Here is a 24,544-nt window from a genome sequence, read left to right on the forward strand (position 1 = left end):
TGGTCTAACAGCACTGATCTTGTGGCTACTATTATCATAATTAATATTGCAATGACATGCATGTAGAGTGTTTCTAATATCATGAACTGAGCCACCACTACTGACACCAGGAGTTCAAGCATTTCTCACTCAGTAGTTTATTGCCAAACACTGGCGACCATTGGGGATTTCTATGCAACAAACGCTACTACACGCCTACTATGTCAGAGCCCTCATATCAGAGACACAAACACTTCTTTTACTACCATTAAAATCTGCTCCCCTGCCCTCTGCTTTTCTCAAGATTTCAGAAGATCAGATTAGACTCCTCTGCATGGTGGCTTAGCTAGACATCCAACAAAGAACGAGAGAAGGTGGCATGACTGAAAGCAAAAAAGAGAACATTAATACAAAGTCAGTGAATCCTGATGCCACCCAACTCGGTTTTGTATGTATGTGTGTATGTATTATCTATCTTTTGATACCTATCTATCTATCTATCTGTCTGTCTGTTGGATTACATTGTGTTCAAAGGAAAGCAAAGATCTTTTTTTCTTTTTTCTCTCGTTTTTAAACCAAGGATGTTAAAATTTTTATCCATTTCAGCACCATATGTGGAGAGAATATCTCTACAAGATGATGAACCTTTGCAGCAGATTTGCTCACATCTCTCTGGTTCCAGAATCGGTCCTATATTATTATATAATGTTTATCTGAGATGGTAACATTAAGGAAGGTATATGGAATCTCTATAATTTACTTTAACACCTTTTTTTGGTAAGTCTAATAATACTTAAAAATAAGTAGTTAAAAGTAAGAAACAATCATATAAAATATGCTACACATGTAACAGCAGGCATATGCAATACTGAACAGTAGCCCATCAGAAACGTAAAACCTAATATAAAGTGCATTAGCTCAGGCTAATATGAAGCAAACTTTTTTTTTTTTTTTTTTTTTTTGCGGTATGCGGCCTTCTCACTGTTGTGGCCTCTCCCGTTGCGGAGCACAGGCTCTGGACGTGCAGGCTCAGCGGCCGTGGCTCACGGGCCCAGCCGCTCCGCGGCATGTGGGATCTTCCCGGACCGGGGCACGAACCCGCGTCCCCTGCATCGGCAGGTAGACTCTCAACCACTGCGCCACCAGGGAAGCCCAAGCAAACTATGTTTTAGGTATATATAAATGATGGATTTTTTACTTTGTCCATGGTATTATAATATGCATATATGGTCCCCCCAAAATATACCAATGTGCACAAATATACATTTGTTTTCATTTTAAAATCAGTGATTCAATTATTTCAAATCACAATGAATCTGCTGCTGCTTATTCCCATGCATTTTTTTTTTCCCATGCATTTTTATTCAAGAAATCTAGAGAATTTTTAAAAACCATTAAAGACAATACAATCGTATAATTTCCCTTTATATTTTTGAATGGGAAAATAAGAAAATGAAATTGATAGTAGAGAAAATGAGTAGTCCTTTGTAAAATCACTGTGATATTCCGAGGCAGTCTTGAAATTTTGAAGTGGCATTCCGGGCCAAATGGCATAGATTCCCTTTGCATTTACTAGATCCCTAAGTGCCCTCAGTAAGGCTACGGTCTCACCTGAAAGAGTTACAACTCGCTACATTATACATTGTATTAAATAGTGTCCTTTGACCTCTTAGGTTTGCCTGGTATGTTTTCCATAGTGGGCTTAACAGAGCAGTGGTAAGGAACTGATAGATTTTGAATACAGTTGTAAATATAGCTCAGTTTTGAATATGTTATGTATAAAAATAAGTTGATTAAAATAAAAATTAATTAAGGCACAGAAATCTATTCTTGGTTTTAGTCAATCCTGAGTACCTGCAAACAGGTCCCCAGGTGTGTAGGCAAATCAGTGGTGCTGGGACAGAGTGGGAAATGCACAAAAGTAATTTTCCCGAGAAGCACATCCAGTCTAGAAAAAGCCTTGTTAAGATGGCATCCAACAGCGGTTCGTAGTAGATGCTCTGGCTGTCCCACCGCATCCCTCTGTCCTTACCATTTCGGTGCACACGGGTCCAGTTCCTCCCGGCAGTGCCTGGATTTCACATGCAGGGCAGGCTGCGGCTCCAGAGAATTTCCACCTCCTGACTGATAGAAGTTGGAAGAGAAATACTTCAGCTGCCTCGACACTTGGCAAAGATAAGTCAAAGGTGCATGTTCTGTATCATTTCCCCAGCTTCCGTGGCCCTCAGGGGTAATTTGTTTCATAATTTACTGGGTTGGCCAAAATACTCGTTTGGGTTTTTCTGTAACATCCTATGGAAAAACCCAGACGAACGTTTTGGCCAACCCAATACCTTTTATTGGCTCTTCCCCTTCTCGGTTTCATGTCCACACTCCGCTTCCGTGGTTTCCAGGGATCATCTCGCAAACAAACTGCTTGCATTTGAATTTTCATCTAAGGGTCTGTTTCCATAAAAGCCCAAAGTAAGACATGGTTACACTCACCTGGTGTCCCATTCTTGGCACCGGTACCTTGACTAAGTAATCAGTAGGATGCAACCTGGATTTTATACATGAAAACGACTTAAAGTGATTCTTTAAATCAATTTTATAAAAATCATAAAGAGATGAGCAGGTAATGACTTATCCCACAGCATAAGTGAGATGCATATAGTTCATGATCGCTAACCCAAAACATCACAATATACTACGTACAAGAAATTTTACACAGTGGGATGCTGACATGAATTTCCCATTTCTTCCTCACTAAGGATCTGAGTCACTCTTAGCAAGAGGTGAGAAAAAGAACTCACTCTGTTTTGCTCATGCCTGTATTTCTCTTCCAACATTGATGGGTTCTGCCCAGCTACTTCTAGATACCCTGTATAATGATGATCTCCAATGAAGTAATCTTGCCCTCGCAACAAAACTCTTATTCTAATTATATGCTAATTATTCTCAGTCTCTGCCTGTGTGCAGCTCAACATCTGTTTTCAGTACAAAGTTACCAACTCTCACATTTAGAAAAAGTCACTTCTGGCAAGGGTTACTGCTGGGTGCCTCTCATCGGTCCCTTACACCTCCTCCTTTCTCCATTTGGCAAAGCTCAGTTCTCTGTGAGCCCTCATTTCGAAGAGGAAAGGTGAGCCTTTATGTTTCTACTCCTTTTGGCAGAAAGAACAACTTCCAGATCGTGTCATACTCTGAAATGGAAGCAGAAAAATACACCTGTGATACTTGCTGTCGCTTTAGCTCAGAGGTTTTACTGCTTTACTGTTTAATTCCAGTCATGTGATGACACACTGATTAATGAGTTGGGTTTTGTTTCTTAAGTCTCGTTGGAGAAAAGGCATATCCAAGGTTGAAAGATGGAGAAAGAGGCCCATCTCAGCGACAGTTAAGCTTGAACCTTTGGGAATACACGTCAAAGCCCATTAGAAATAAAAAAGCTATCAGAAGAACACACTGTCATGCTTCTTCTGCCATAAATGCATCCTATTAATGATTGCTCTGAGCAGACAGTCTCTGTAGCGTGAACCAACCCTTCAACTGGGCATCACTGCATGTTAACATTAACGCTTTGCCCAGATTTATAGTGCTAAAGTGCTGTTATATCTTTTAATGCATTTGGTTCTCAAACTAACCACAGACGTATCTAGAATAAGCAAGTAACACAGCGAGTCAGTGACTGTTAACCTCTTTTTCTGCCTCGTAGCCATCGTTTACCATCAGTAAAACACATTATCTCTGTTAGTTAAAGCAAGTAGTGTTAGCCGCTGTAACAAACAAATCCTAAATCTTGGTGGCTTTAGACAATAAAACTTTCTCTCTCCCTCACACAAAATGTTGTTGTTGTTTTTAATATATTTATTTATTTATTTTTAGCTGCGTTGGGTCTTTGTTGCTGTGCACGGGGTCCCTCTAGCTGCGGCGAGCGAGGGCTACTCTTCGCTGCGGTGCGTGGGCTTCTCGTTACGGTGGCCTCTCCTGCTGCAGAGCACAGGCTCCAGGCATGCGGGCCTCAGTAGTTGTGGCTCGCAGGCTCTGGAGCACAGGCTCAGTAGCTGTGGCGCACGAGCTCAGTTGCTCCACGGCATGTGGAATCTTCCTAGACCAGGGCTCGAACCCACGTCCCCTGCATTGGCAGGCGGATTCTTAACCACGGTGCCGCTAGTCAATGCGGAAGACTTTCCATGTGATTGTCCAGTGAGTCAGCTTCTTCCATCTTTTGGCTTCACCCTCCTCCCGTTCAGCTGATTGAAGGGGAAAGAGTGAGAGAGGGGAGGTTTGCTTGTGGAAGGTTTTTAAGGACCAGACCTGGAAAGGAATACACAGCATTTCTGGGCTTATTCTTTGGCCAGTACTCAGCCACATGGCCATATCCAAGTTCAAGGGAGGCTGGCAAAGGTAATCTAGCTCTGGGACCACGAGGAGAAAGAAGTAAGATTATGGAGAACACATAGCCAGATATAATATGCTGCTTCTAAGTTCCTCATTTTGTCCTGTAACCTCCTTCACTAGAGTACTCCCTCCCCTTCGTGCACTTCCCTTCTCTAGAAAACGTTCACCCGTCACGGTCGCTGAGCTCAGATGTTGCCTCCTCTGAGAATCCTTCCCTGATGGGCTCGTGCCCATGCTCAATTTGTATACGGTACCCCTTTTCTTGTTCCCTTTCCATCTTAATTATCCATTATTACTGAATTACATGAGCTCTATTTCCTCTTCTGTCTTTGGACAGTGTGTATTAGTGACAATACATACTTGCTGAGTTACTGAAAGAATGGAGCCCATTATTTCCCTTATATTCTCTAGTGGCACCAGAATAGCAATCCTCCAACACATACAGCGCTGACTTCATAAGGGTCACCTGTAACGTTTGTCACACCTAGTCCCTCAGCACCAACCCTCAAATGCTCCTCCCCCCGCCCTGCTCCCTTGGGCAGAGTATATATCAAGCTCACTCATGACTTGAGGCACCGCATGACTTGGTCATGTGACTTGCTCTGGCCAATGGAATGTGGGCAGAAGTGAAGGTGAGTCTGTTCACAACAGCTGACCCACAACCCACTCACACAACTGTAAGCAAGAAAGCAGTGTAAGCCTCTGAGCTTTTTAGCAGTGTTTGTTGTACAGCATTACAAAAGCAAATGGTAACTCTCTCACCCTGATCGTTTTTTAATAATGGATCAGGGTGGTGCCTAGAAATCTGTATTTTAAAAGCCCCCAAGGTGCTCAGCCAGCCATGTTTGAAACTATTGTACACACTAGTCTCCTACTTAACAGCAGAAAAACCTAATATTAAGCCCATGAAGCAGGTCATCTCTTAAGACTTTATTGTCAGCCATTTCCCCAACCACTTGCCAGGGAACATGACTTCGGTTAGACTCCCAGCTGTTCTCAGGGCATGGGGAACGTGGACCCTGCTGCAGTGGGGGATTTGGGAAGCAGAAGCAGCCTGGAGATGAGCACTGCTGGACCCTGCCAGCCTCAGTGTGGGCAGTAGTGCTATATGAGCCTATATAGGACATAGGTTGGTATAATTTCCTTCTTTCAACTTGAATTCATTGTTTCAACATAGTGTATTAAAGTGGGCCAGATTACCAAATCTTAAACGATCAGTTTATTCTAAGTCATTAGGTAATATAATTTAAAGGTAAAATAATTACATTATGCTTATGGTCTAGCAATAAGAGATGTGTTTAACACTAAACAGCATAATTACTATTTCATATGTGTTTGCAAGGACTTTTTTCCCTACATACCTGGCATGTAGTATGCTATTGTTGGCCATTTTTAAAAAGACGCTTCAGTGATTTTGTTATGGCTCTTTTCAGCCATATAATATGACTACACGTGATTTCTCCTGTGATACACATTCTCTGCTCATGAACTGAGGATTTGCAATAGGCGCAGAAGAACCTGGCTCCACGATAGCTGTTCTTACATGCTATAATTCAATAAGTGACAAAGGAATTTGACTTTTGCTGTTTCTTTAGCAGAGGAGGGAAAATGTAGGGAGAAGAAATTTATTCAACTCTTTAAATGCTATATCTTATTTTCTCCTATCATGGTAGTAAAGGAAGAGGAGATAGTCATAAGAACACTGAGAAATTTCTCACATCCGTGAATCACAATAGGTAGGGAGATTAGAGTACTTTAGAAAAAAGAGTTGACAGTAACCTTCATTTCAAATACAGAGTTATAATCCCAAAGCACAGGCATATCGTGTCAGAATCCTCCGGGACTCCTCTAGTTTGTCACAGGCAGCAGTCCTGGCTCATTTTTTGTGCTTGCCCTGTTCCTAGCCTAGTTCCTAACTTTAAAAATGTTTGTTGAGGGCTTTCCTGATGGCGCAGTGGTTGAGAGTCTGCCTGCCGATGCAGGGGACACGGGTTCGTGCCCCGGTCTGGGAAGATCCCACATGCCACTGAGCGGCTGGGCCCGTGAGCCATGGCCGCTGAGTCTGCGCGTCTGGAGCCTGTGCTCCGCAATGGGAGAGGCCACAACAGTGAGAGGTCCGCATACCGCAAAAAAAAAAAAAAAAAAGTTTGTTGAATGAATGGATGGGCAAGTGGACGGTGGTGGGGAGGGGAGATTTCTTCTGAGCCCAAATGGGAATCACTGATGATGCTAATCCAAAAAGGCATGCATGTGGTGAAACAAACATTTGCTACCAGAAACTTTTGCCCTTCATCCCTGTCCAAGGAGGGTCTCATGCTAGCACCATCTGCTGGGGGCTTCTTGAGATGCCCATGCAGACAAGTCTTCTAGATTAGCCTGCCACTTCCTCAAAAGCTGGCGGACCCTATTTCTGATCCAAGTGCTGCAGAATATTTTTGTCTGCTCTTACCTTTTTATGGATGCCATTGAATATTTTATAGGATCGTTGGTGTTTTCAGCAAATCCTATTTTCAATATATCCTTGAAGAAACAGACATAAAGATGATCTGCTTTTAAATTCATGTATGCTTATATCTCATGCTAAGAAAAAACATTCTTCATTGAAATTGAAGCAGTTTATGTAAAATGACTAAGTTACTAAGTATTTATAAGCGAATTGAGAGGATGAGTTTTATCTAAACGCTCTGCAAAAGCATACTGCAGGAAAAAGCACAGCCTTCTTATCATAACCAACATATGAACCTGCTATTAATGGATGTAAACTTAACTTATCCTGCAGAAAGTAGGAGTGGATCCTCTGAGCTTAACTTGAAGAAGGCAGGCAATTTTTTCTCTCATTATTACTTGGTCTAAGGCACAGAAATTCAGGCAAAATTTCCTGTCATTACTACTGAGTCTAAGGGTGGAAATAAAGGTAAATACAACAAATACCCTATAACACTTCACCGTCATTTGTAATTTTAAGCATAGACATCATTAGACAATTTTAAAAAGGAAATGCAGATGGATTAGTCCGCATATTAAAAAGCACATGATAATGCTAACTTTGATCTTGAATGAGAAAGGAAAGCTCTGGGCACTCCGAGCAAGGTTCTAACCATAAGTCTGGCCTCAATCTTAATGTTCCTTATTTTTTTTATTGGAGTATAATTGCTTTACAATATTGCATTAGTTTATACTATACAGCAAAGTAAATCACTATATGTATTTCTTTTTAATAAGTTTATTTATTTATTTACTTTTGGCTGCGTTGGGCCTTTGTTGCTGCGCGTGGGCTTTCTCTAGTTGCAGCGAGCGGGGGCTACTCTTCGTTGCGGTACGCGGGCTCCTCATTGCGGTGGCTTCTCTTGTTGCGGAGCTCGGGCTCTAGGCGCGCGGGCTTCAGTAGTTGTGGCACGTGGGCTCAGTAGTTGTGGCTCACAGGCTCTAGAGCGCAGGCTCTGTAGTTGTGGTGCATGGGCTTAGTTGCTCCGCGGCACGTGGGATCTTTGTGGACCAGGGCTCAAACCTGTGTCCCCTGCATTGGCAGGCGGATTCTCAACCACTGTGCCACCAGGGAAACCCTATACGTATTTTTTTAATACCTGGGGCAAAAACCTGGCTAATGATGTCCAGCAGCTCTGCCCAGAATACAGTCTTATTTCTAAAGTGTTTGGCTAAAGAGGGCCTGGGTTTTTCGCCCTGGTCTGAAGTTGTCAGATGGTTCTCAGCCCAGGGATATAAGTTTCACGAGAGCAGGCCTAGTTGAATTTTACCTTTTCTACAGGAAATTAGATGTTACATTGTCTTCAGCACACCCTTTAGGCTCCAAGCCCTTTAAGAGGCTGTATCCAGGCCAAATATGTGTGTTAGATAAGCTTTGTTCAGGCCTGAGTTATGGTGCTGTTGACTGTGAGTTAAAGGTTAATGGATCAACAATATACATGAAATAAAGTCTCTTTAAAGAGAAATACAGAGAAAACAAAACCTTGTTTTATCAGGAAAAATTTTTTTCAGCTGGGCACACAAGGACAGATTATAATGAGCTGATGTAAACAATTCAAATATTTTTTCATGTTTGGTTGACTATCAAGCCCAAATAAGCATGTCTTTGAATAACTTTTGTAAAGGTTAATCGGTGCAGGACCCTGGAATTTCACCAGTTGTTACTTCCATAATACATGCTTTACAAAGCCACTGTCCTAAGCCATTTTCCTATTGGCAATTTTCTTAGGTATTTATCCTCTGGTATGCAATGTCTATTAGTGATTGCATTATGAAACCCCATCACTGTCTGCTGGAGTCCACATAGGAAATGAGACACTACCATCCTCCACAAATGGAGTCAGAGAGACCACAGGAGGAGACTCAGAAAGCAGGGACATGGTGGCAGCAAAAAACAAAATGAGACAGAAAGGGCAGTATTTCAGTTTAAGGAAAACTAGAGAGCATCCCAAACAAGGTCTATTTCTGTTGAGGGCTGCATTCAGAAGACGACCTGTAGGAGTTGGAGATTTCAAAGATGAAGGAATGCTGGCTGATATAAAGGTCCAGCTCACAATCATGGGAGGAAGTGGGGAAAAAAACTGATTGGAAGTGAAAATAGACATCAAGTAGTCAAAGAACTATGTCTCCCTAAAAATGGCAGGAATTGGGGTGGAAAAAAGAATCCATGAACGAAGCACTACAGTTCTCCCTAAATACAGAAGACTGTGTGACCCAGAGACTGGAGGTCATATCGAGCGGGCAGACAGGTGGTGTTGTAACCTGATGCCATGGGCTTTGGTACATCTTTATTTAAGAATGGAGCAGTTATTCTTGGGAAAGACTTAGGGTAGATTGCTCTAGGTTCAGAAATGGGCAGGAACCTGGTGAGGTCGGAGAGCAGCTCCCCGCTTCCAGGAAATCTTTCTCCTCATGGAAGTGTTAGGATGTGCTAGGAGAATACTAAGAAGATAACGAAAATGTAGAAGAACTTGTTCACAGTAATCTTGGATTCCACTGGGCACCGTCTAAGGGGCGAAGATAAAGAGCAAGCAGTGTTTGAGGAAGCATCCGAGGGTGGAAGAGTAGAGCCGTGAAAAGTGGCCAGAGAGGCCTGACTTTTGGCTTGGGTCCCATGATTACCAAGATGAGAAGAAGGGAAGGAATTTACTAGCCAGAAAAGGTTCCTAAATTTGATATGAACGTTATAATGAACATTATCTTAATGCTAGAATTGGAGCAGGTCTCAGGTGTTATCAGGGTCGATGCAGAACTTCCCTCTTCGTGGCACACTAAGTGTCCCATAGCCTGGGGGAAGATTTCTTTCCACTATTGCTTGCTGAGCTGCGGTCCAGGTGTGGGTGAGGTCCTAAGGATGGTTTACAAAGCTCTTTATCATCCATCTGCATCTCCTACTGTTTCTCCCACTGTTTCTCCCTGGGGCGACTAAATGTCCAACAAGGTTTCCCTTTCCACTACCAAGCTCCAGACGGGCACCATGCGTGTGGCCTCGTCACCTCTCCCTGGGGAACTCTTCATCAAATTCAGGCATCAGCTAAAAAGTCCATTGCTCTGTGAAGTCTTACTCACCTGCCCCTCTTCTCCCCAAGCTTCACCAAATTCCTCCTTCAAGTCTTCAACCAAACTGAAGGTGACCTGGAGGGGCAGAATTGGACCGAATTAGACAGACATGGTGTGCCCTGAGACCCCTAAAAACATGATTAATGTTCATGTCTAATGGAAGAAGCATTAGCAAAGTTTGACTGTAAATCAACACGTAAACATATGTATCTGGGAGACGAGAGCCAGTGACGTGTTGTGAAACCTCCGGAGCCCAATTGCCTGTGCTCAAGTCTTGCGCAAGCAGCTCCACGGCCTTGAGAAACTTACATTACTTCTCTTCCCTTCTCTGTAACGTGAGGACCATGATACAGGTTCTTAACAGAGAAGTGCTATGAGACTTAAATGAGCGAAGTAATATAAAGCTGTTGGAACTGCTCCAGACCCATGGTGAATACGCAGTAAGAGGTAGGTATTATTTCGATCAGTACAATGTTTAAAATTCTCTTGACTTTAATTGAGAACTGATGTTGGATTTGGTTACATAATGTATTTTGTTTTTCCTTTGCTTTGTTCATTATTTGATATTTCTGTTTTTCTCTTTCTTTTGGAAGAATTCAAGCAATAAAAAGTAAATTAAAGAAAATCATTAGGAAACACTTTAATTTTTCCTGAGCTTAATATAGCTCATGCATCTTTTCAAATTATGATTTTTTATGCTTAAGAACACAAACACACGCATCATAATCATTTAGAAGTAATTTTAAAGGGTTATTTAGGTGCTTATTTCATATTCTACCCATAATATTTGAAAGAGATTGCACTAAAGTATTTTTAAATGGGTAAAGCAAATAAGAATATGTTTAGACAGCATGAAACTCTACTTCTTTTTCTTACCAGTTCTTGCTCTTACAAGTCTGTATGTTTGGTTTTTTTTTTTTTTTTTTGCAGTACGCGGGCCTCTCACTGTTGTGGCCTCTCCCGTTGCGGAGCACACGCTCCGGACGCGCAGGCTCAGCGGCCGTGGTTCACGGGCCCAGCCGCTCTGCGGCATGTGGGATCTTCCCGGGCCGGGGTACGAACCCGTCTCCCCTGCATCGGCAGGCGGACTCTCAACCACTGCGCCACCAGGGAAGCCCCTGTATGTTCTTTTATACAGGGCTTTCTTCCTTGTACTTCTTATTAGAAACACATGAGAATGTAAATAACGGTAGCTCTTCAGCTGAAACTGCAAAGTGAAATGTATTCTGTGCTTTAGTGGCGTTTACTCCACTCTTAACATAAAATAGCAAGTGGAAGATTTCAAGACTTGAGGTCTATTTATTAACAGGCTGCTTAGGACAGCACTTGTACTGTCCTTTCCTGGAAATCTCACTAACTCAACAGTAGTCAATCCATCATAGCTTCACAAAGGAGGCGATGAAAAGCATGCCTGTCTGCTGCACTTGAAATTGAAATTAGCCTGATTGGATTGCACAAACAGTCCTCTGTAGTCAGCCCTGGTTGACTTCAAAGGATTCATATGCATGGAAGAAAAAAAATGCAAAGCTACAAAGAGTTGAGAATGTGGAGCAAATAATGTCATTTTTTACTTAAGGCTTAAAATAACAAGCAAAAGAAAACCAAGAAAACCCAAAACCCTGCTGTTTCCAAACAATTAACTTTGAAACTATATGTGATTAGCCTATTTACTTGTCATTTAATAGCTACAGGTGGCTCTAAACATTACTACTGAAGTTTAAGGCAATTATCTTTATGTACCTTTTGAAATGCATCTTGCTTCGGTAAGTGAAGAAAATGGATGCTATTCCTGAAATCCTGCAATGTTTGTTTACCATTTACAGTGGGCGCGGCAAATATCAGTGTGTGTAGGGCCAGGCAGGAGTTGTAGTAATGGAAGTAGCATGGATGGAAAATGTGATGAACTTGTTTAAAGGGGAAGCCATGACTCGGCATCAGCGAACTGCTATCTTGCAGGGAGAAGAAACAGCATTGCCTGCTCTAACGACTGTCAAGTTTTTCCACAATTGCAGTTAATTAAGAAATTAAAACATTGTGTGGGCTAACAAAACAAGAGTCATATTTATTATATTGCATAGAAAAATCAGTTGTGAGGGTGTGTGGAGCAAAAGATGAAAAGGTAGGGTTGCTTGAAAATTAGTCACTACAAGAAATCTCTGTTTCTTCTAAGTTGCAGGAGTGAAAATGTTGCCTGAAGGTCAGTGGCAGATACTTCAAACATTCAGATGTCCAAGTTCAGCTTCTTAAGCAGGAGCCTAGGAGGTTGCGTTTCTGGGGCTGGGCCATTACTGTTGTTTTTGAAGCTGCCACCATGAGGACTCGCATGTCAGCTGCTACAGGTGTAGCTAATATTGTCATTACTTCCTGAATTATTCCCATTCCCTCCCTGTAGCCTCCATCATGGGGATCCCTCAGTGCTGCTACCGCTGCTGAAATCAGTGTTGTCACGACTTCCAGATCTGTTGCCACTGCAGCATTAATATCACTGCAGCTACCACTGAGGGCAGCTTTAGAGGAAGCAGGTAGAGAGTAACTTCTCCCCTCATCCACCAGTATGACTTTCTGTCAGGTCCACCCACTGGCAGATGACATAGAAATGATATGCCAATTTCTTTAAGGGTGCAAAATTCTCCTGAAAATATTAGAAAACTAGGTTGACCATACATATAAAAAATCCATCAGTAATACAGAATAATGGCATTGGTTTTATCTAGTAATGCAGGAATGCTTGAACAATAGAAATTCTTTTAATGTCATTTGTCACATTAACAGATCGAAGGCGGAAAACCATAGGATTGTCTCAGAAGATGTGAGAAAATAACATGATGATAAAATCCAATACCTATTTATATTACAAGCTTTTTACCAACCTAGGAATAGAAGACAACTTTCTTAACCTGATGTGTTTACCTATAACAAAACCATCAACATTATCATATTTAATGTTGAAACAATCAATATTTTCTATAAACACTAAGAAAAGGAAAGAGATGTCTGCTGACAGTCCTTATATTTATTATTGTTCTAGAGTTCCTGGCCAGTACAGTCAGACAGGATGAAGAAATGTTATATAATCAGGAACAGAAAAAGACATCAATTGTCATTGTTTGGAGATGTTTAAATTACCCATATAAAAACCCAAGAAAATCTGTAGTTAACAGTATTCAAATCAACAAGGTTTTTAGGTATAAAGTCAAGGTAAAAAAAAATCACTGAAATTGTTATAAAACAGCAGCAACTAATTAGAAAATATTATTTTTTAAATATACCATTTATATTAAACATTAATGTACCTAAGAATTAATCCAGAGAACACATGTAAGACCTTTCACTTAATTTTATCGAGTGACATAAATACCTATATATACCTAAAAACAAACAAACAAAAAAACATAAGTATACCATGTTCATGGTTGGGAAGGCACAGAATCATAAAGATGGCAATCTATAAATTTACAGTTATTCCAATAAATACTCCACTAGTATTTTTCTTAGAACTTTATCTTAAAAGTCATATTGAAAAATCAATGGAAAGAACAAGCCAAGATTATGTATAATATTCTATCAAATATTAAAACTTAATAAAATTATAATTAAAATAGCTTTCTTTGGCTTAACGATACACTAATAAACCAATGGGGAAAACTGCGTAGCATCAAAAAATAGATCAATGGATATACTGAATATTTTGGACTAGTAATGAAAGTTGAGGTACGACAAATCAGTGGAAAAGTCATACTATTTAATAAATGATGCTGGAATAATGGACTATCCACATATAAATAAAATCTGTATTTTGTATCATATTATGAAAATCTACTTGGGTTAAAGACTTAAATAAGAAAAGCACATCTTTAAAATATTTAAAAGTATATATAGAAAATTAACAACTTTGGTGTAAGAAAGGGTTTATTAAACAAATACCAGAATATAGGAAGAGCCAAAGAAAAGACTGATAAATTAGAGTATATGAAAATTTTAAATTCTAGGCATCCTAAATAAAGGTTAAATACCAGCCAGAAAACGGAATTAGGTATTTACAAAACATGTAACTGCAGAATATAATATCCACTGTATATCAAGGATCCCTACAAATCAATGAGGTAAGTAATTCAATAGAAAAGAATGGTTAAAGATTCTGACACAATATTCACAAAAGATGATAAAAAGGAATAGTGGGTTGTTATGGAAATATAATTTAAAACAGCAAGGTACAATTTAACAACTATAAGACCGATCGTTGCCAGTTTGAAAATATAAAACCGTGGCAGGAACTCATATACTGATAAGAGGAATTTAAATCTGTCACTTTGGAAAGTAATTTGACAATATATGGTAACATTGAAAAAAAGTATATATATTATATATTGTTATATATATTTGTGTGTGTGTGTGTGTGTATATATATATATATATATATATATATATATATATATATTTACAAACAGAAATTCCACCAGGTAAATCTTCTTCCTAGAGAAATCTCCCTAGAGAAATCCATACACATGTACAAGTACTTGAGTACTGACCAAAATCCACAATGCTAGCCCTATCCCAGGACCCCTTTTCAAACAAAGCTGTTAGGTAGATGGTTAGAAAAGTGACACTTTGTATGGCCCCTGGGACATGCTGCTGCATCAGTACGGCACTGTCTGTCATGAATGACCATAACCCACCTTAGAAAGATTGTAAACACTGAGAGGCTGGAATGCTCCCTTCCCTAAAACTGATCACTATAAATACTTGTTAACTAAACAAAGGAATGTCGTTTCTATTATCATCATATAAATAAAGGAAAGTTATTTCTATCATCAAGTCGCAAATACTTTAACAGAGGGGAGAAAAGACCATTTTTTAAAACAATCTCAAAATTTCCTCCAGATTCATCTTGCATTTTGTATGTCTAACTTCTGTATAACACCAGCTTGTTTTATTCACCGCTGGTACCATAACCCATTTAGAAATACGAAATGTCTTTATGACCACATGAGTAATTAACCAAATAAAAGGCAATATACGAGCCAATTATTCCAGGGCATAACCTTATCCTTGGAAGGAAATTTGATAATAAAAGGTTTTGCATTACTTTTTTTTTTCTATTTTAAGAGTATCAAACTGATTCCCAAATAAAATCTAATGCACTAAGATAATATGGTTCAATAAAAGGAACAGCAGCCTTATACCCTTTCTAATGAAGAAAATTAATTTCCTAGCCTATTTGAAATGTCAGAATTCACACTTAAGATTTCCATGAACTAAAATAAATAAACTAATAAGAAACAGTTAAGGGAAAAAACTGAAATAGTAGTGCTATCAAATGGGTTATATGATAACGATTTCCATTTAATAAAGATTTTTGTATATTTTCCTAAATATAAATTCTTCAAGGAAAACAGAATGTTCTGTTAACACAGGAGAAACACTCAAATGGAATAAATGATTTTCCTTTCCTCTTTTGAATAAAATAAATGTCAATTACTTGGCCCATGACACACCAAGTTAGATTGACAGAAAAAAAAGAATGTGGTTAAATAGCTTCTCATTTGGTGCACTGTTTATGTGTTTGGTCTTGATGATAATGCACTGAAACACAATCAATCACTGATTTTAATTTCCTTTATTGTGTTACAGACAGATGAGAAGGCAAGGGAATTGAATGAAGGAGTTGTTTAGCCAGGCTGTGCACCGTCTCTAGATCCGGATGGCACACATATCCTGCGCTCTTTGCAACCTGACTAAGCATGGCTGAGAACCTCCTCACGCAGTCCGTGCAGCTCACAAAGCACTTCCCTAAGAGACGGAGTTCAAAAAAGACTCACCACCTTCCTCTTTTTGTATGTGAGGGGATCATAAAACAAAAAACCTAAATTTCATGAATCACAGAATAAAGACGTCTTATATTCTGTATGTATTATATGTTCTAAAAACAACAAGATTAGTAATAGTTGCCTTTGACACTACCAGGCACTCAATAATCAAGAGTGTAAAATAGATAGTGGGAAGCAACCACATAGCACAGGGAGATCAGCTCGGTGCTTTGTGACCACCTAGAGGGGTGGGATAGGGAGGGTGGGAGGGAGACGCAAGAGGGAGGAGATATGGGGATATATGTATACGTATAGCTGATTCACTTTGTTATAAAGCAGAAACTAACACAATTTAGTTGTGTTATTATACTTTATTATACTCTATTATTATACTCTAATAAAGATGTAAAAAAAAAAGAGTGTATTTACTAATACTTTTCATTATAATATGTTGGCAATTCCTGGTTCTTTCTCCCTCTTTCTCTTTTTAACCGGACAGACATTAATAAGAATTTATAATATAAAGTGAATGAAATTATTGTATAGAGATGAGGATAATAATTTTTTCTTCATTAAGTTGAATATTTTCTATAGGAGTAGAGTCAAACCTAAAGAAATGACCTATAATTAAAGACTTGAAATGTCTTAAGCTTTACATCCAACAAGAATACAATTGACCCTTGAACAACATGAGGGTTAGGGACCCCGCGACCCTCCACAGAGTCAAAAATCCGAGTATAACTTATAGTCAGCCGTCCACATCCTGAGGCTCCTCCTATCCCGAGGTTCCTCTATATCCTGGATTCCACATCTGTGGATTCAAACAACACGGGATCTTGTACTGCTGTAGTATTTACTACTGGAAAATATCGCATATTACTGGATGCATGCAGTTCAAACCCATGTTGTTCACAGGTCAACTGTACAGGATTTTTTAAGCCTTTTATTCAGCACTCAGGTTTACCACCCAAGCACCATCCGTTCTGAAATCCTTTAGTTTGAGAAATTGTTTCTTCAAGAAACTTCTTCAAAATGCTTGACTTTTCCTGGAAAGCCATACATATAGCCTCTTATCTTGGACATCTGTCAATATACATCAATACAACTGGTTAAAAAAAGTAACATATTTGGCGACTAAATAAGCATCCCTTCTTCCAGACAATCTTCTGTGATGCTCAAGGAGATGCAAACCCTCCCTTCTTGTCTCCCCTCCCCCAAGTTCTCCACCTCTCATGGGGCACCAAATACACAAAAGGCATTTATTTGTTTTTCTGTATCTTGTCCAGTTGACTGTGTGCTCCTTGAGAAACAGAGTCACAACTTCTCCATCCCTGTATCTCCCAGGGCCAAGGACAGTGCCTGGTATCTGAGTTTAATAAAGTGAAAAGGATAGTTGAAGAATCTTTCTATTAAAATAAAATCCACTTTTATGTCCCTTGCCACTGAATCTCTGGATATTTCTGAATAGCCGAGAGCACATTTAAAACATTCCATACTGTTCTGTGTTTTGTTTTATTTTGTTTTTTCATGTAATGGCCAGTCAGGTGCGGCCACAAGAGGAAACACAGGAGAGATTTGGGAAAACAAGGTTTATTATACTCACAGGTCCCAGCACACGACGCAGGCCCACGTGGGGAAGCCTCGGGTGATGAGTAGGCAGAAAGCAGGAGTGAGGGGAAAGCCTGGGCTAGACCTTTCCGGGGGCTTCCCGGCAAAGGCAAGGCAGGTTAAGGTGAACAGTTAAGGACTGGCTAGTGTGAATACATTCAGCAGGAGCCTAGCTATGGGATGGTCCCGAGTTGCCTGGTACCTGGCCCTGGGATAATTGAGGCAGGGACTCATTGCCTCCTGGGGTGCAGGGGCCCACAGAGGAGGGCAGGCTCTGAGTCGAACAAACTTCCTGCAGCTCATACTTCAAGGACAAATGGTGGGAAAACGAACAGCCAAGTCCAAGGTCGCAGGTACCTTCTCCACCCTCGCATGGACCCCGAATACCAGGATTAGAATGGGACTGAAACCTATTGCAATCAATAATAATAATCATAAAAGGTGCGTCCCTATAACTCCATGGAACTACTTTCCATAAATTTTCACTTAATGGAATTGAACTGAAAGTGGTTCCAAGGCATTTATAGCATTCTTATTGTCATGTGGGGACACAGTGCAAGAAGCCCCCTTAAATATCAGACCTCAAGGTCAGAGAGAGGAGAAAGACCGCCTTTGTGTTCCCTCCAGTCCTGAAACGTGGCAGTGTGCTAAGTGGCCACACTGATGGAAGACAAGAAACAAAAATATAAAACAGCAGACATTGTTGCCAGGAAAAGCAGACAGAACATTCAATAGAACAAATAACAAATGTATCTAAATGAAAAGGAAAAAAAGTTCTTTTCACTTGCTATAAATAAATAGAATAAAGTAGCCAGGAAAAGAAAAGTGTACACACAGTGGAAGACACTCTATAATGTGTAACATTATTCATGTATTTTCATCAGTGATACACTTCTCTTTGACTCCGTATGTCAGACAATTGTTACCCAATTAAAAATAAGAGAGTGTATAAAAAGAAAGGTGAAAACAAATATTAGTAGAATGATCACACTGCTTTGGTGGAAGTAGAAGGGTCCCAATGATTGCTTTAAATCACCGTCTCAGACCTTATGAGAGATTAAGCCTTGACGCTCCCATTTCCTTTTCTACCTCATAAACTGATTTGAGGAATAATGAACTACTGTTTGTGAAGCACTTATATCTTTAAATAATGACTGTAATAGGAAGGCAGATGAGGGTCGAAGGAGGAAATATTCTTTTCAGAGCGGAACAGGTTTTATCCAGTGACATCATCTCTGAGACTTTGGCTGCTTAGGCTGGGACGCTATTCTGATACCTGGACCTCATCTCTTGAGAAGCAGCGAAGAGTTGTCCACCGTAACTGTCAGTCACTGTGTACTTGATCTCTCTATCAGATCAAAGCCACCACTCAGGTCTCTTTTGGGAGACAAAGTCAAGGGTCATTTGTGCAGCCTCACACCAAAAATTGAAAATTAGGTAACTCTATCACTCCACCTGGAAGAAGAAAACGCATGGGATTTAATTTGTAGCCATGGGATAGGATGTTGAAGAAATAAAACCTATCTGGCTCCTTGGTTACCAGAAAGAAAAAACAGATAAAGTGCAACTCACTAATACAATAGTGTCAGAGGTCTCAAAACCGCCAGGGTGTTTATATTTTCTTCAATGCTCTTAACGTTAAATTAGAAAAGATACTAAAGAGCATTGGAACTGATAGAGTATAGAAAGTGATATCAACAAAACTGCTCAGAAATAGAAGGAAGTCTTAGCTTTAAACGTCAAGTCCAAATTGATCTGTAGACAGAGAAAGACTCCCTCCTGGAAAAAAAAATTGCAGCCCAATGCTCATCAATAGAGACAAAAGATGAGCCTGGCAAACTCATCACAGTGCCAGTGAGGCTGATAGACCACAGGCCAGCGACAAAGCTCTCTGTTAAGAGCACAGTCTGAGGCTCTCTACTCAACCTGCCAACTGCAGCTAACATGAACATCTCTTAACAAGAAATGTGCAGGGGGTGGGAAAATGAAGGAGTGATTCACTGAATGAGACAGAAAGCTCCAGACCATTAAAGGCATTTCCTGAAACACCTGGAGTTAGTTATATGCCAAAGCCCAATGATGCAGCAAAAAAGTCTGCAATCAACTGCTCAGAAGAGATCAACATTCAGCAGACCTAAAACTTAGCTAACTATTTATTTAAAATCCTACACATCTGGGGCAGGGCAAGAGGGACTGGGCTGAGGCAAATGTCATTCATGAGAGAGATAACGAGTGCTGAATAGATCGACCATCTCTTCCTGCCACATGCAACACGCCCTTGCAGATGAAGCCTCGTTCAGAGGACTTGGCGTTTTGCATGGGATCTAGATGCGCTGGCTTAACACGCTTAGCTCTGACTGAGTCCGAGTCTGCTGGTCTGGACAAATTTACTCCAAGCTCTTGAGAGAATCTGGGCCAGAAATCATATATGCCCAAAGAGTCAACAGGATAGTGCCGCTGGAAGAGAAAAATCTTTGTGAGAACTGTGGAGATGCTTCGCTAATACCTCTCATCAAGAGAACTTTCTGTGGAAGACTCACAGCCCCCAGCTGCTGCTTCCGAGCGCTCTCAGGTGCCCGTGCTGAGGCCCCGCTTCCCCCTGCTGCCTCCCATCAATGGCTGAGGACGGCGGGGCAGCTGGGGCTGAGTCTGCATGTGCCAGACATGGGGCTCCTCTCACAAGCCACCCTGGCTTGGGGACTTCCTATCAGCTTGGTGAGCCCATCCCAGAACCGCACAGTGGTCTGAGGCTCCTTTTTCTCAGTCCTTCCTTTCCCCTCTGCTGTCACAGGAGCCACCGCCCCTGCAGGACAGTTTAAGTCTAAAGACTCCTTTCTCCTATTCCTATTCCCCTCCCTCTTTATCCTTCAGGGCACTTCCTCAGTAAATTGCCTGTGTGTCTAACCCTGCCTGGTCTGCATAGATTCCACTCACGGAAGAGAGGAGAGTGATTTATCAAGATGTTTGTTTAGCATTAGAAAAGCACAGCATGGATTTCGTACAAGTCGTGTGAGATTTAAATGATTTTCTTTCTCAGTAGGGTTACTAGAGTGACACATGGGGGGAAGTACAGAAGACATTTGTATTTTCACAAGGCATCTGGCGATGGCTCACTTATGACTACATTTGGTCTACGAACGCCGTGCTATGACTGACCCTGACTGCACTCGTCCAGGACACTTCAGAGGGAAGGCTGTAAAGGATGCGGTGTGTGGGAGAGGTGCACTCGGGGAAGATGGAGAAGACCACGCAAAGACCCAGCAGGCTAACAGCTGCCACGCACTGGGATACTTCCAGAACATTTACAGTGCATTTATACACATTTACAGTGTATAAAACAAAATGCATACTGTGTATACAAACACAGAAAACCCAAATGTCATCCTTTTGATGAGCCCATGAAAGAGATGATTTCGTCTTGTTAAAGGATGAAGAGCATGGGAAACTGGTTTAACTTGACAAAGAATGCATCGTTGGTTAAGAAACAGGAACTAAACCTGGACTGTCACCCTTAAGCCCGGTGCTAACCACAACCCCTGCCTCCTGTCTCTGGGGAAGGATTTCAAGTTCAGTGTGGCCAGACTTTGATATGCACTGTGATAAACACTATGGTGGGAGAGAAGGGTCCCCTCTAAACAATGCAAGGTCACAGTTTGCAAAGAAAAAAACAAAAACAAAAACCAAAAAAACCTTCTGGGCCTTTTTTAACATGCAACCAGCATCATCTGCAGGGCAGTAGGTGAAAGTGCAGGAGAGTGTGCTCTGGGTCTCTGGCTGCTCTCCAGGTACACATACAGATGCCTCTTTGATGGGGTGGAATCTGGGCAGAGTGGCTAACAGGACACGGTTGGGCTTGGGGAGGGTGTGGGTTAGGTCAGGCGATGAGATTACTCCTTCGTAGTGCCACATCGCAGCACACGTGTCCCATGTTCCCTTCCCAGCAACTTGGCCCACTCCTGAATTGACTTTTAATTGTGGTGGACAGTTCCACTGAGGCTCAGCCTGCTGCTGTGCTGCCAGCACCCCGACGAATCAAACACCTGCGTCTTTTGCCATTATCTCGTGAGATCTTATCCAACTTAGCAGGCTCTCGTTTCAGCCTAGGCTTGTACGCAGCCTAGAGATACAGAAAGTTAGCAGCTCCATTAGGGAAAGGGAGCCATTGGCTAATTCTGGGAGCATTCTCTCTGCTCTGAGCAGTCATGGCAAAATTGAGCTACTGTTGATTACAGTAGCATCCTGGATAATGCATGCTTATATTGGCTTTTCACCTTTCCTTGTCTCAATAACCCTGCTTCCTCATTCCCCTATGATCACCTCTCAAAACATAGAGGTGCTCTAATCCTTGCCACAGGCTGTCCTGTCAGGGGAACTTAAGCCAAGGCAGTTGGTATAAGAAGTGATTCTAGAAAGTACTCAGAATGAGATCCTAGAGCCCATTTCTGGCGATTCGAGGAGGGGGCAATAATCCCTGGCGTGTTTAGCAGCACAGTTACTGAGCCATCTGTGAGGTGACTGGGATGAGGGAGAGGAGAGAAAGGTAAGCCAGCACTGGGTCCTTCAGTCGCTCTAGCAAAGGAACAGCACGGGGCAATGGTAAATATGGTGGTGATGGAGTGGGCTGGCTTTCCCTACCTGCCCGAGAAGGCTTGAGCAAAAAAGAGAATCGGGCTCAGCTTAGTCAGCTATCAACCCAGTGCAGGCAGCTGGCGACAGCCAAAAGGTCTCATGGCAACACTTAGATGCCTCCTCCAGATATACAGTAAAATGTGCTAAACATGCAGCCCAGAATTAGCTTAAAAGGGTGAGAACTCAACGGAAACTGAATGTATCATCTGAAGAGGTATCCTCTGCTAAAATAAGGGCCACATTGGAAATAACGGCATCTTGAGGCCTGGGTTGGGGACTGTTCTATGTCTGCATCAAACCAAGGTACAAGTGGAATTGCCTCGCCCCCCATCACCTCCAGCAACACTCCTGCAGGATGTGTGCTGTACAGGTCGTATATCCCACAGAATTAGCAGTCCAGGGGAAAAAGAAACAGCAAACATTCCACCAAGGGACAGTAAGGGACAGTTTACCCTGAAACTTATTGGGCATTTTAGACTCCTAGTTTCAGCACAGGAAGGCTTGTAGTTTTTAGCGTAATCCACTCTGCCATCAGGAGCTAAAGGGGGAATATGGCTGCGAGCTGGGGACCCCCGGGGGTTCTCTGGCACTTCTATGCCTGATGCTTACTGAACAGACAATTGGAACAAACACTGCCACAAAAAGGCAAGGCAATCAAGAATGCAGACCCCTCTGGGATGAAGGTCTGCGGCTCTGTACCAGGTGAGCAACGTAGTTCTACCAGAGTGCCGGATGCGGGTGAGCGATACCTAGAAGGCATGGATGCAGAGGGAAATGATAAATTCCAACTGTCGTCTGGATACCACTTGCAGCAGGGAGGACCGTAGCTTGTTCTACTAAACCTGCCTGTATAAAACTTTTTGATAGAAATTGTAGCCAGTTCCCACCTTGAAAATGTGGTGGCAGAGTGGACTTAGTGAGGGACATGACACAATCTGAAGAGTGCAGCAGGCTGGACTGTAACACATTCCACGTGGCTCATCTCAGTTTTAGCCTCACCTGCAGCGTGGCACCTGAGCTCTGACTCACCTGGCTGTACCTCAGACACGCACAGCCTGGATCAGTGCATCATACTCCAGGGCTTTCTGAGATGCCAACAGAGCTCTTTTGACCAGCCACAGGCACAGCCTGAAGCCAATACCCTTGGCGGTGACCTTAAACCAATGGGTGATGAGTGTCAGTGGATAAAGACTGCAGCCTCCCGACTTTCGCAAGGACATTTCTGAGAAATGTTCTGTTCATTTCCCAGAGGTTCTGAACGAATCGCCCAATCGCCTTTAGCAGTGGCAACAATAAGGCACGCTTATATTGGCTTTCCTCCTTCTGTGTCTTTTTGTCTCCCTCCCTTCCTTTCCTCTGCTTCTTGAGTTCATCTGTCAGACAAATTACCTGTCCTAAAACCCCCTTTCAAGCTCTACTTTTAGAGGAAACCAAACTAAAACACACAAAATGTCTCCAAAATCGTCACGTTTTCTGCTTTATGACAAATGTGTTCACTCCGGCTGGAGGTGTAGCTGCGCTGAATACTGGATAAGGAGTATTTATTATTTAGAGCCCAACAGCAGTATGAGTCTGGGGTATGTGCCAGACTTCAGATTTCTACTGCTTTGCAGAATCTTCACCTTAAAACTCACAGTCCAGCCAGATGAGTTATTGCTACTGGAAGTTTTAAGTTGCTCAGATAACATATTTTTAGAGAAAATCTACCGCAGAGCAAACTTGGAGGCATTGGAGGGAATATACGTTACAAGCCCATCAGTTTTCACCTTTCAGATTCCCTTACGCACCCAGTTCAAGCTATCATTGATACTGCTTTGGGTCATTCCAAGTCGTCCCCAGCGAGCAGTCAGCTACTAGCTCCAGCCACTCTCTAAGAAACATGCAGTTCAAGCATAGGCTAAGGGCTTAGATCAATGAGTCATGAAGAAGCTAAACGGGGTGGCTCACCTTCAAGCTCCCAGACCCCGAGTGCAACCCTGAGCAACGCTGATGGATGCTCTCCAAGGCACAGCAGTTAAAATAACACTTAGCATTTAGTGGCTTCCAGTCGCAAATTATTTACTGAAATCTGGGATATTCCATCGCCATGCCTTTGAAATATGTGATATTACACTCCTTATTCTAAATAGAGGAAAATAGGTTAAAAGTGACTTATTTAACAGTATAGTGGGCAAAAATTGTAATTCAGTAGTTCCTAAATTCAGAATTATCTCCTTTGGTTGTATAAGCTTGAAGAATTCAAACCAGACTGATATTGTATTTTTTTTTTCTATTGTGCTATTTCCTACTGTGTTCCAGAAGCAAGTGATGTCAACAGCTCTTTGAATGGGAAGCTTAGGCTTCAAGCTCTTGAGAGTGAAGGATGTTTTGTTGCACTCAACAGGCCATGGAGGTTCCGGAGAATTCAAAAACCATTGTTGAAGACAGTGAAAGAATATTTACTAATCCTTACTTATCTCAAATAGACGAAAGCGGAGGTGTGGAGTAGAAGGTGCGGATTGATACGACTTGTTGTTTGCCCACGAGTAATCCAAAACTAGGGCGCCATTCCTTTACTCTGCTGAGTTGACTAGCTTTCCATTCAGAGTGCTCATTGC

At 41.6% G+C, this 24,544-nt stretch overlaps 1 long non-coding RNA gene across 2 annotated transcripts in view; it reads right to left on the reverse strand.

Moving 5' to 3' along the window:
* Nucleotides 1-2,285: 2,285 nt before the first annotated feature.
* Nucleotides 2,286-24,544, reverse strand: part of LOC307175927 — a 147,010-nt gene continuing 124,751 nt past the window's right edge. The window contains exons 4-5 of one of the 2 annotated variants that reach the window (XR_013824553.1): nucleotides 9,913-9,978; nucleotides 2,286-2,518 (exon numbers count right to left, since the gene is read on the reverse strand). This is a non-coding gene — a long non-coding RNA (uncharacterized lncRNA). Of the gene's footprint in view, nucleotides 2,519-2,591; nucleotides 3,162-9,912; nucleotides 9,979-24,544 lie in introns of those variants that run through there. The other variant, XR_013824554.1, reaches the window with a different exon arrangement.

Source organism: Stenella coeruleoalba (genome assembly GCF_951394435.1).
Source record: "Stenella coeruleoalba genome assembly, chromosome: 17".
Classification (NCBI taxonomy): Eukaryota; Metazoa; Chordata; class Mammalia; order Artiodactyla; family Delphinidae; genus Stenella; species Stenella coeruleoalba.